Here is a 13,512-nt window from a genome sequence, read left to right on the forward strand (position 1 = left end):
CATTCAGCATTTAGGCAGCATCATCTTCAAGCTCTCACAGGACATACTACAAACCGCTCTGGTATTTTGATGTATATATAGTTTTTTTTACCACAGGGTGATGGAAGAGATGAGGATGGAGGAGATGATGGCCGTGTAGAACTGCACCAGCATCTTGGTCGGCAGCTTAAGTTTCCTCAGCTGCCGCAGGAAGAACATCCTCTGCTGGGCCTTCTCGATGAGGGAGCTGATGGTTGGCTCTCATTTAAGGTCCTGGGTGATGGTGGTGCCCCTGAAACGGAAGGAGTCCACGATGGAGATGAGGGTGAGGGGGTACGGTGGAGCTGTGTCGTTCCTGAAGTCCACGATCATCTTTATTGTCTTCTGGGTGTTCCGCTGGAGATGATCGTGGACTTCACCCCCCCCCCCCCCCCCCCCCTCGCCCTGACAGAGGCAAAGTCTAGTCTACAGGCTGCGTTTAGAAACACAAGATCGGGCCCAATGTTCCCCCCAGCGCATCCTAGGTACCCACCGGGGCCTCCTCGTGACGAGACATGACTAAAACACCTCCCCATGACACGTGGGAGACCTCTCGACATGGAGGAGCAGCGGTTCTACTCTGAGCTCCTTTCCTTTAGTTTGTTGTAGCTCTCCTGGTGTTGGGCAAGGGCACTACTCAGATAATGGACCATGGATTTACTGTATCAGAGCGACAGTGGCCCAGTTGGAAGAGCGGGCCGTCTCATAATCGGGAGGTCAGGGGTTTTGAATCCCAGCTCATGAATCTGCACACTGTCATTGTGTCCTTGGGCAAGACACTTCAACCGCCTTGAATCTGTGTACATTGGTGTATGAATGAGAGCGTGAACAGGTGACTGGTTCCTTGCTCTAAAACGCTCCAGGCCTACTGGGTTGGCACCTAAAAATCGATCCATTGGAACCATTTTCTGTGGGTCACAAGCCTTTCCCAGGGAACATTTCTTTCTATCGACTGAAAAAGAGTCAGTTCAAATGACTGTTGTTTTGTTCATGAACTTCACGTGGCTTCTTTAATGCTTGTTCATCATTAATTTGTGGGGAAATTCTGTGTTTAACATTCTCCTTTGTGCATGTAATCCTCATGTGATGGCGGTTCCTGACGCCTTTGAGAACCACTACATTACACTGTGCTCATTATCGTCTAATATTTAACATACCGTATACATCACTGAAAACAGTGTCCAAACAATGCGCCAAACTTCAAAGTATAAGTGTTGTTGAAATGTACATTTTTATCGAGAGATTGCTTCAAAGTCACACCTCATTATTCCTACAGTAATCTGTTTTTGAAGTGGAGATTTCAGTCGTTCGACGTAGGCGCTGGTGCGTATCTGCTCATATCAGAGAGATTATGTAAATACATGCCGATTCAATTTGACCATGACCAGATATTATTAAAGCCGAAAAACAAATACTCTTGAGTCTGTCAGGCAGAGAAACCCGTCTGCGCTCCTATACCGCGTTTTGTTTGGTACAGTTTATGGTAACGACAAGCTGAGGTCTGTGCTTTGTTTAGACTTTAGGAAAAACTTTAGAATACCTCAATATTTCAAGGACTTACAATAAACAGACTAAAATAATCCTTTGTTGTCCAGCTCCCAACTGGGAAACTAACTTTTTGTCAGGTTTACATCCAACTAATTTTGGATAATCAGTGTGACTGTGTTGTTGAGCTGTTTTCAGAAATCTTCTCCCAGATCAGCAGCCAGAGGAGTGTTCACAAACCGTTTCTGTTCAGCCAATATTCAACAAAATGACAAAGTCTAGTGCTTTGGTGCTGATTTCTGAAACCGTTTGTATTGGTATTTTTCCGCTCTTGTGATCATTTGTAGTTTAACTGTAAGCCTGTGTTTTGATTTCAGGATTTGTTGGACGTTTGTGCAGCACAAACATGCATGAATCTGTAATGAACACAGACACAAGGGCGGCTGTGGCTCAGGATTCACAAGTGCCCATCGTATATTCTAGCTCCAAGCACTGCATACTGTGCCTATGGTGGTGGGGAAGCTTTGGTGCAGATTATTCTACCAATAGCGTACATTCGTATTTCACTTTACAAGCTTTCATTTTTCACAGCACTAAAGCTGAACTATCTCCCTTCCCTGTGGTTCACCCCTGTCAATGGAACGGGAGTAATGACATTGACAATAAAATGTTCTTGTATCTTATGTTCTTAATTGTTAAAGCCGTGGTAATTAAATTATTTCCTTGTGTAGAGTGAACTTCATATGGCACCATAGATTTACAATGTAAACGCGACATTTGCGAAAGAAAAACAGATGTCGTGTGTCTAGGATCCACATCCACAAAACACTTATAATGTCAGAAACTTTCTCTGTAAACACGGAGCCAGCTCGGCAAACGTGTGCGTCCACATGAAGCCAAACGTGTCTGTAAAACCGATGCGATTCATCCACCACGCCTGTGTGTGGCGCTGTAACGCAACCACCGATTATAGAACATGCACATAGCGAATGCGCAGTACATTTATGTGGAATGTAAACAGTGAAAATGAAACAGATTCATGGATTTCCGTTGTCCAGAAGAGACGAGGAGCAGAGTAAAACCCATTATAAGGTCAGTTTGTGGATAACAGACACAATGCTGGCGCTGTGATGTCATCGTTTTAGTCAAAGTTGCAGAAACGCTGTAACAACAGAGCCAGAGTTTTGTCCACTTTGGGACCTGGTCTGAAAAATATATTCGTATGGATACACTGGATTTATTTTTTGTGTTTAGTCCTGAGTTTGACTTGGTGTAGACAGGGCCTAAATACAGCACATTTTTCTCAAGAGCAAACCGAGAAGTCAGACGCTAAATCAGCACAGTGTTAGCGTTGGTATTCAACTCTGTCTATCCATGAGCTCAAGTGAACGTCGGGCTGTGCGGGAGGGTCTGCGAGAGAAACACATTAAGGCAACAGCAGAGAGACATTGCTCAACTACCTACTACTTTCACGGTCTGATGACAGAATAGATGAGTCTGCCCTGTAGGCTGTGCCCAGGTCACATGGTCACAAGAGGAGCTCGCGCTTTTCAGTTTGTGCTCCCTCCTTGTGGAACTCACTTCCGTTTAATATACGGCAAGAGAATCATTTAATAATATTAATAATACCTTACACTTGTTATGTGTTTTGCGAGCCTGTATTACCAAGTTTCTAAAAGTGCTACACTGTCGTCATTATGCATTATTCATTATTCATTAAGCTACTGTTGTAGCCACAGCTGCCCTGAGGTATAAGCTGATGGAAGCGAGGCCACCAGTCTGTGCCATCGGCCACTCCGACTGCCACGGTCTCCCATCAAAGTACCGACCACGCCCTTCCTGCTTAGCTTCAGAGATCTGACGGGATTGGGCAGAGCAACGGCGGTGTGGCCTCGAATTTATTTAAATTGTTGCAAAAGACAATTTAATATTCTAAGGCATTTGGGTAATTGTTATCAATCCTGCTGGGTGTAATTTGATTTATTGTGTATTTTTTCTGTTTTTTCTGTGAAGCACATTGTAACTGTTGTTTCGAAAAGTGTTGTCAAATAAAGCTTATTACTATTACAATTATTAGAAGAACTTTTATTTATTTAGCACCTTTCATAGGCACTATATAATAGATGTCGAATCTGAGATAGTGGCCCAAGGTGAGGAGTTCCCAAACTGTTCAGGCCACGACCCCCAAAATCCCTCAACCAACAACTCAGCACCCCATTCTGTCAAATGTAATAAGTATTTATAATCATTTAAGGTTATGTTTGTTTGGATTTTGATATTGGCTTCATTTCACTAAAATATGATGTTTTCAATCAAAAATACATCAAATTAAATGTCAGAAAAGAAAGGGAAAGAAAAAGAAAGAAAGTAGGGAAAAAGGCTATTTGCAAAGAAGAATCCTATAGTACACACCAAGCTGTACAGTGCACCTCTCCAGCCTTCCCCATTACCCACACCCGTGAGCTGACACATGTTTAAGCACATAGCCTCCATCATTACCGGCCCCTGCTCTTCTCTGCAGATACAGATGAAAGCCGCTTGCTTAGATGTCACGAGTGCCTATACTTCACTCTCCTCACGGCGCCCGCCGCCTGCACTCTGCGTATCCTTGCTCCTGCAGAACAAAATGATGGATCGCCGAGGCCCGGAGCCCACGTTGACTTTTTCCTTTGGTGCTTGACACTGTCACCATCACGCCTGGCCGAATGACATAAGAGCACTCTGTATTCCCTCACTCAGCCTCCACTGCGCAGTGAGAAACGTGGCGCCGCATGTGCCAATGGCCTTCTGTCGCTGCATTGCTTACAACTGCTCGCTTTGGGTTTATTGGCATCAAACAGTTCATAGTAAATGGCCAATATTAAAGGCTTTGTATGCATTTTTTTAAAGAGGGAGTGAGTTTTGTTTAGTATTTCTAAACACATTTGTCGTAGCACATATGTAACTTCTCAGGGATGAGTTTATAAATACTTTCCCCCATCAGAACAAATCCTCTGAAAAAATTGTATCCCGCTATTTTAGATTTATGTGTGTGCAACTTTCAGGCATTTGACTGATAGTATTTCGGCTCAGTAGTTTAGTGGGGAGGGGTTTATCAAGGGAAAGGCACTTGGAAAAAAAAGTGTTTCGCATTCTAACTGTCGCTTGTTTTGTGTTAAAGGGACTATACAGAGATTAAAAATGTAAAAATTAAGTCTTTTCCTCCCCCTACATGTTCCAGCCATGTCCTGTGTAGAAAAAGCTCAGAACTGTTCACCACAACTGCCTCTAAAATCCTGCACTGTCACTCAGAAAGGTGTTAATTCGGGTACGAAGCTCCGTCATGCATGAGTTTAATATAGAAGCTGCAGTTACGCGTAAGACCTGAGGTGGCAGTAGTGAGCATAAAAATGACCAACTTGCATAGATGCAGATGCAGCGAGCGCAAAGGCTTTTTGCTCTTTTCCAAACACAATGCCGGGTTTACAATTTGTTTTTCATGACAAAACGAATATTGTTTTCAATGACCAAAAAAATGTCAGTTTCCCCCCGATCTTTAATAACTCCATAAAAAGTATGTAAGGTAAATGTCCTAAAAATTAAAAAAAAAGAATAAAAGAGAATATGGTAAATGGAGTTACATGAATATGAATGATATTCCTATTCCCCTTATTCCGGAGGTTCGCGTGGGCGCCGCTATGAATTGTGCCCGCCCCTTTTCTCCTATCTGTTAACATGTTAACAATAGACCATTCATTGCTTTTAAATAAACTTGAAAGGTATGGTGTCAGGGGCCTAGCTCACACTTGGCTAATAAGTTATCTAAGTGATCGAAATCAGTACGTACATATTAATAACATCAACTCAAAGGAGGAAAAAATAACCCACGGTGGACCTCAGGGCTCCGTTTTGGGACCTAAACTATTTATCATGTACATTAATGAAATCACTGAAGTCCTCAACAAATTACAATGTATCCTATTTGCTGATGATACCAGTCTGTTCTGTTCTGGAAAAGATCTCGAGCTGCTCTTAAATACAGTAGGAACTGAGCTTAAGATACTAAAAAAATGGTTTGATATAAATAAACTTTCCATAAATCTGCATACAACTAAATATATTGTATTTGGAAACAAGGAAGTAAATAAACCGTGTCAACTCAAAATTGGGGATGTAGAAATCGAAAGGGTGTTTGTAACAAAGTTTTTGGGAATCAATATTGATGATAAGTTAAATTGGAAAGCGCACATAAATACACTAAAGACTAAAATTTCTAAAATTATTGCCATACTATGTAAAATTAAAACCTCTGTGAATCAAAATGCATTATATATACTGTACAATTCCCTCATCCTTCCATACCTTAGCTATTGTGTGGAAATATGGGGGAATACCTATAAAACTAACATACAACCTATCTTTTTATTGCAAAAGAAAGCAGTTAGAGTGATCAGCCATGCAGAATACTTGGCTCCAACAAATCCACTTTTTATCAGACTAAATATCTTAAAATTGCATGATCTTGTTGATGTTTACACAGCAGTTGTGATGTACAAAGCTCACAATCTCATGCTCCCTCAGTGTTTACAGGAGATGTTTCAAACTAGAGAATCTATATACAACCTTAGAGGAACTGATCTGCTACAAAAACCTCTAGCGCTCACTAATACTAAGAGGAGGTGTTTATCAGTTAAAGGCGTTGATCTATGGAACGGTTTATCTATTCAACTTAAGGGCTCCAAAACTATTAAAGCATTTAAGAAAATGTATACGTAACTAACTAACATGGGACTGGAGAATCAGTCACTACACGAAAACAAAGCCGTTTTCAGGCCGCACAGAGTAACGGTGCAGTGTTGACATGTTGGTGCAAATGAACATTGGCCAATTTACACAAATCAATCGACTAAACATCAGATTTGAGTGGAGAATATTTTCCCTCGTTTTACAAATGTTCTTATTGTTAAGAAATATACCTAAAAAATGTGTCTGCTGTGAGCGGCTCACCTCTCAGCCAAATATGAGATTTAAAGCAGAACTACGTAACCTTTTTACCTTAATAAATCCTTTCCATAGTCCCTCTGTGGGTCATACAAGTGTTAATGGGATGACTGGGGGATAGTTCATCTCCCCCTGGTGTCTCTGGCCAGAAAACCACAATTGCAACTTTCCCTGCCTCCGATCCGGCAGCCCCAATACACACTAATGGAAAACATCTCCCTTGCTGCTCTCTGTTGTTTACAAAATCCCCTTTGGCTCACATTTCTGAGGTTTATGACATGGTACAGGTAAGTTCTGACTGTATTCTGTCCACAGCTTTCATTTCATTTATGAACATTTTGCCGTTACAATCAGAAGAAGCTAACAGGCTAGCGGGCAAAGCTAACTGTGGGCTCGCGCCATTTAGCAGTATTTACCATAGATATCATATAATAAAGGCTAGATGTCTCGTATTGTCTCAAATTCCTTGGTTGGTTTGTTTTTACAGTCAGTCTTTATTTAACACTCAGCAGTCCTCCATGTTTGTTTGTTTACCGCACGTACACAATACCATAGTGCCAGCGATGTAAACAAACAGACAAACAAATACATACATACACAGATTAACAGATTCTTAGACTAAGGATCACAGTTGTCGATTAGTTCTTGACAATAAAATCAAGGCCTCAGGCACTTTTTATTATTATTTTTCTTTCTTTCTTTCTTACAACAGAAGGGTTGATAAGGAAATAGCAAAACAACATGGCTATGAGCCTTCATCCCCACTGCTGTCAGACTGTACAATAAGACTGTGAAGTAACGCCGACTGTAACAAGTGAATTTCTCCTTTGTGAGATCAATAAAGGTTTATCTTATCTTATCTTATCTTATCTATAAGCTCCAAAAAGTCGATTTTGCAGGATACATGCCCTTTAAATGATACGTTTAGGAATTGAAAAATAAAACAATTAAATGATGAAAACGAGGGCTGTTACAAGGATGACATTACAAGGAAATTATAAGGATGAACTGAACTCTCACCATCCCTCCCTCTGCCCCACATTAAGTAAGTAAATGACTTTTGCACGTGCTACTCATTTTGCACATGAACAAGCGCTTTGTAAATGACGCCACAGAGCAGAAATGTTCACCCACACCCAATAGTTGGCTCTGCTTCTGCCATGGCAACTATAAATAAACTGTATCACAAAGTCTGTCCTTGCCTTTGTTATGATGGTTACCACTGCCTTCATTGCTCAAGTTAAGACTTTATTTAGTCCACATTTGGTTTGAGATTAGATCTTTAGATTCTAGTGCGGGTCTCATACTCATTAAAGTAACTTTAACCAGATTCTTTGGTTTTTAAACAAAGACAAAGGGAGCAAGTTAATTGTACGATGTTGGTTGTGGTCCAAATGAAGAGATTAGATCAAAGTTTTGGTTTGGTTTTTGATTAAAATAAACCTCTTTTGGAACAAGTTTTTTTTTTTTTTATCTGATTTTTGTGTACCATTTCAAGTGAATAAGAAATATTCAGAGAAGTGAAACTCAGTTTGTTGGATTTCAAGTGTGATTTAAGCTTATTCCATTGGCATTAGCATCTTAGATGAGTGCAAGCCGACTTAAATTCAACTCAAAGAACATTTATTCAAGCAATTGTAAGTCTCTCAGGACTCACTATAATTCTAAGATGATAAACCGCAACCCAAATAAAAATATTATTTCTTATGTAAAATACTGTATTTTCCCCACAAATTAATGTTGAATAAACATTAAATAATCTACAAAACTGAAAAAAAAAAGATCAAAACAACAGATTTGTACAGATTCTGATGTTTCTTGCGTGGCCAGCTTTTTCAAAGCTGTGTTGTCAGGGAGCGAGCGTGGGCGTAATTGACAGACGGTATAAACCAATTAGAGAAACGCAGGATATGACTAAGGAACAAGTTACAGGAAGTCTTTTCAGTAAACATTAAACAAGGATGGGATGACATGTCTGCCTGTACAGTGCTGTTTCTTATTTAAAGCAGACGAAAGAGCAGAAGAAAACAGTGCATCAGTGCCGCAGACGCCATATTTAATGTTTAGGAAGAGTGTAGTGACCACTTCTGTCTCTTGGTGTGATGAACTCTCGTCTCTCTGTGGTCCGTGAGGGACAAAGTCGGGAAATGATTTGCTGTGAGCAGCTGCCCAGATGGTTCTTCTTTTGAACTGAAAGGAGAAGAGTCTGGCTGGCACAGACAGAAGCGTTTCTACATTTTAAAAAAGATAAATAGTGAAATAAATGTACCCTGAAAAAGGCTCACAACCCTCTGAAAATGGTTCCACGTCCCACTTTTTGGTCATTTTTCCAGTGTAGTTCCAACCGACCGATTATGGATTTTTGGGGTCCGATACGATACCGATATGAAGGGCTTGGCCGATCGCCAATATAAAGGCTGATATTTTAAGTAATTTAAATTGATGTTGTTGTTTTTTTAAATCTCTCAAATAGCCTAAAGTTAAGCATGTATTATTATAGTAAAGATTTCTATCAGAAATATTTAGAAATATCGGTCGACCAATGTGGGGATTACAGATGGAAATTAGCATCGTGCTAAATCTGGTGCAGGATCTTTTTAATGTAACTGCATTAGGGTACTTTTGTTTGGCCGATATTTTTGGCCAAATTTTAGAACTGTCTATAATCCTGTGTGTGAAGCTTCTAAATTTGTCAGTGTTGAACTGGGACAGTAGGGGGCGCTGTATAATTATGTTTAGTAGTTACTTCAGGGAGCTTGTTTGAAAGACAAAAATCAGTAGATTCCAAAACAAAAAAACGGTAAGTCTTATTCTGAAATTATACACAAAAGTTTATAAACTAAAATATGGCGGCACGGTGGCACAGTGGTTAGCGCTCATGCCTCACAGCTAGAAGGTCCAGGGTTTGATTCCCACCTGGATGGGGCCTTTCTGTGTGGAGTTTGCATGTTCTCCCCGTGTCTGCCTAGGTTTCCTCCAGGTACTCCGGTTTCCCCTACCACTAAAAACATGTACAATAGATTTCCCTCTGGGGCCAGGAGTCCGTCCTCAAAAAGAGATTCTTAATCTCAGTGGGACTATCCTGGTTAAATAAAGGTTAATAAATAATAAAAATGTAAAATAGGTGTACACATTTTCACCACGATGAAATTGTGGGAGGGCTCTTTCCGGTGCTGGAAACGGGAAGTCTCTATCACTTTCTATCAGCCTTTTTGGCCAATATTGAACAAATCCTTATATCGGGCCCTAGTCCTAACTTTTCTAATGCATACCCAGCATCCTGATATCAAACAGGGAAGGGGGTACAACTTTGCACAACTTTTAGGGAGCAGCAATGGCATTAAAACTAGCATTTGGCCTTACCTTACCTTACTATTAGATACACAGTGCACAAGGTCTCTTTAAAAAAAAACAAAAAACGTTTACAATCTGTAGGACCAAAAAAAGAAGAAGCAGAGACTCATTGAAATGAAGATATATTTTGTGATAATTAGAAAAATGTCCCCATCTCTAGGTTGCACGTCCTTCATTGTTCCTCATTTAAACCTGTCAGTATCAGCCTGGATTCTGGTCTTTTGGGTGATATGAATATATATATATATAGTTCTGTCACTGCACACGGGAAAACTTTACATTCCGGTTTCTCGATCAGAACCTCTCCTCACTTCTTCGTCCATAAACCCACCAGTTGAGAATTATTACCACTCCCAGCGCTCCCCAATCCCCCGAACTTTTAAATGAGTCAGTTTCCTGTGCCAGAAATGTGAAGTGTCAGCGTTTTACGCTCTATGCAAATCCCCGCCTCCATAAGGTGTAATGGCAGTGTCTGTGCTAAGCCACTCTATTTCCTAATACAGCGCGCCGCATTTCTCCAGAACCGTGCCCTTAGCCTCTCTCCCTTCCCCGCTCCCCCATTTTTTTTTTTTCAAGAGAGAATTGCAGTATACGGCATTAAACAGTGCGGGGAGGGGGATAACTCTTAACAAGCCTCCCCGCTAAAGGCTCGCTGGCTGCCTCCCAACGCCGGCTTATGAGACTAGCCCCAAAGACTCCGATAAAAATGGTTCGGGGGTGGCTTTAAAGTGGAGTGCGGGCTGAAGGGAAGGTGTGGGCAGAGCGACACGTGAGAACCTCGAGCGAATATATAATCTTTCAAAGTAAAAAGGGCACACAGAGACAGGGGTATGTTTTATTGTGAAGGAGCCCTGGGGTTTGCGGAGTCGGAGTCGGAGAAAGTTCAGTTTTGAGTTATAGTCGCTCGCCTGTGGTCACCCAGAAGGAAGAATGTGAATTATTTAAAATCCGTTTTTATTTTGGCCGCAGTCTGGGACTACGATTCCTCCAGTGAATTTGGTGATAAAACTTGTGCCAGTGTAAAATATATTCCCATAAAAACAATGTGGCACTGGAGTCTGGTGTCGGTGATCGTTATTCACTCCACAATTCTCTCGACATGGTTGGTGCTAACTTTTAGCTTCTCCAATCTGTCGAGTAGAGTTAGAGCGTCAACAAACCCGCAGGTGGGCGGTTTGACCCCAGCGCTAAAGTGCATACGCGAAGCCTTTGGGCAAGACACTTCATTTATGCGGTTTGTGCCTCGTGCAGTAGGAGAGATTTTCACATATCTCTGACTGGACTGGGTCGTTTGAGCAAAAGACATCCTGCTTCTGTCGCCAGACGCTGCCGTCTTCACAAATAAGGAAGGAAGTTTGGCGCAGTGGCTTATGGGATGGCACATAGCTCCTAATCACTGGTTAGTTAGCACCACAGGTCCCTTTGCTAAAGTGGTTATGATAGTTAGCATTGAGGCTCCTTTCCCTACCTCCTTCCTAACTGACAGACCAATTCGGATGCTTCTTGTCATGGTGGTTGCTGACCCACATCCGGTTTGGCGTTAGACCTCTGACCAATCTGCTCGTTTTGGAGACAGCACTCCTTTCTGTTCAAAAGAAGAACCGTCTGGGCGGCCGCTCGTACTCTTCCAAAACATTAAAGATGGCGGCACGGCGACCGATACACTGATTTTGGGGGTCAGGATACTTGCCGACACCGAGTACTGATCCAATACCAATATGAAATGCCATGTTGGAGTGAAACGTCCTGGTCGTGGCACACTGGACAAGCTCTATACCCTCCGTCGGGTGCTCGAGGGTTCGTGGGAGTTCGCCCAACCAGTCCACATGTGTTTTGTGGACCTGGAGAAAGCGTTCAACCGCGTCCCTCGTGTTGCCCTGTGGGGGGTGCTCCGGGAGTAGGGGTCCGGGGCCCTCTGCTAAGGGCTGTCCGTTCCCTGTATGAGCAGCAGGAGCTTGGTTCGCATTGCCGGGAGTAAGTCAGACCTGTTCCCGGTGCGTGTTGGTCTCCGCCAGGGCTGCCCTTTGTCACCGGTTCTGTTCATTACCTTTATGGACAGAATTTCTAGGCCCAGCCAGGGGCCGGAGGGTGTCCGGTTTGGGAGCCTCAGAGTCTCATCTCTGCTGTTTGCGGATGTTGTTGTTCTGATGGCTTCAACAAGCCAGGACCTTCAGCACGCTCTGGGGCGGTTTGCAGCCGAGTGTGTAGCGGCCGGGATGAGGATCAGCACCTCCAAATCCGAGGCCATGGTTCTCCACCGGAAAAAGGTGGTTTCCCCTCTACAGGTCGGTGGGGAGTCCTTACCTCAAGTGGAGGAGTTCAAGTATCTCGGGGTCTTGTTCACGAGTGAGGGACGGATGGAGCGTGAGATCGACAGACGGATCGGTGCGGCGTCAGCAGTGATGCGGTCGCTGTATCGGTCTGTCGTGGTGAAGAGGGAGCTGAGTCGGGAGGCAAAGCTCTCGATTTACCGATCGATCTACGTTCCCACCCTCACCTATGGTCATGAGATTTGGGTAATGACCGAAAGGACAAGATCGCGAATACAAGCGGCCGAAATGAGTTTCCTTCGCAGGGTGGCTGGGCTTCGAGATCGGGTGAGGAGCTCGGTTACAGGAGAGGAGCTCGGAGTAGAGTTGCTGCTCCTTCACGTCGAAAGGAGCCAGCTGAGGTGGCTCGGGCATCTGTTCCGGATGCCTCCTGGTCGCCTCCCGCGGGAGGTGTTCCAGGCATGTCCTAGTGGGACAAGGCCTCGTGGAAGACCCAGGACACGGTGGTGGGACTATGTCTCGGAGCTGGCCTGGTGTCGCCTCGGGGTCCCCCCAGAACAGCTGGAGGAGGTGTGTGTGGATCGGGAAGTCTGGGCATCTCTGCTGAGACTGCTGCCCCCGCGACCCGGCCCCGGATAAAGCGGAAGAAAATGGATGGATGGAGTGAAACGTAATTTTTGGATAAATATTTACTTAGACCCACTGATATTATTATACTTAATATTTATTTAAAGATGTAGCCTACTATGTTTAAAGGGACTATACAGAGTCGTAATGTTAAAAATGTTAAAATTAAGTATTTTCCACCCCCTACATGTTTCGGCAATGTCCTAATGTGTAGAATGAGCCCAGACCTGTTCACCACAACTGCCTCTAAAATCTTGCACAGTCACTCAAAAAGGTGATAATTCGGGTCCGAAGTGCCGTCATGCACAAGCTTAATATAGAAGGTGCAGCTACACATAAGACCTGAGGTGGCAGTAGTGAGTATAAAATGGCTAACTTGCATCTAGCCCCTTTAAGTTCCATGTTTTAACTAAATGGATGGATGGATGGATGATAAACTTGTCTGAGGACCACTCTGTTTGCAGCTTTGGAATTGCAAAAAATAGTATCATGTCACTTTAACAGCGCCTTATACTGAACTTATGAGGCCACAATGTGAAGATTTAGAGTAGGTTTAGAGCAGGCAAAAGGATCCAAAATCCCCTCTGAAATATTCTTTGTTGCTAATATGTCAATCAAAAAAACAAAACATTCATTTAAATCTGGTTGAGTTTTATGAACAAAACGCCTTATATTTATATGAATATATAAAATGTCAGAAAACTTGCAATACATTTTTTTCTCATTTTTATTTCAGTAATATTCAGCAAATGTTTCAAAAATAAGATAAGATAAGATA

This window comes from Gobius niger (assembly GCF_951799975.1).
Source record: "Gobius niger genome assembly, chromosome: 5".
NCBI lineage: Eukaryota > Metazoa > Chordata > Actinopteri > Gobiiformes > Gobiidae > Gobius > Gobius niger.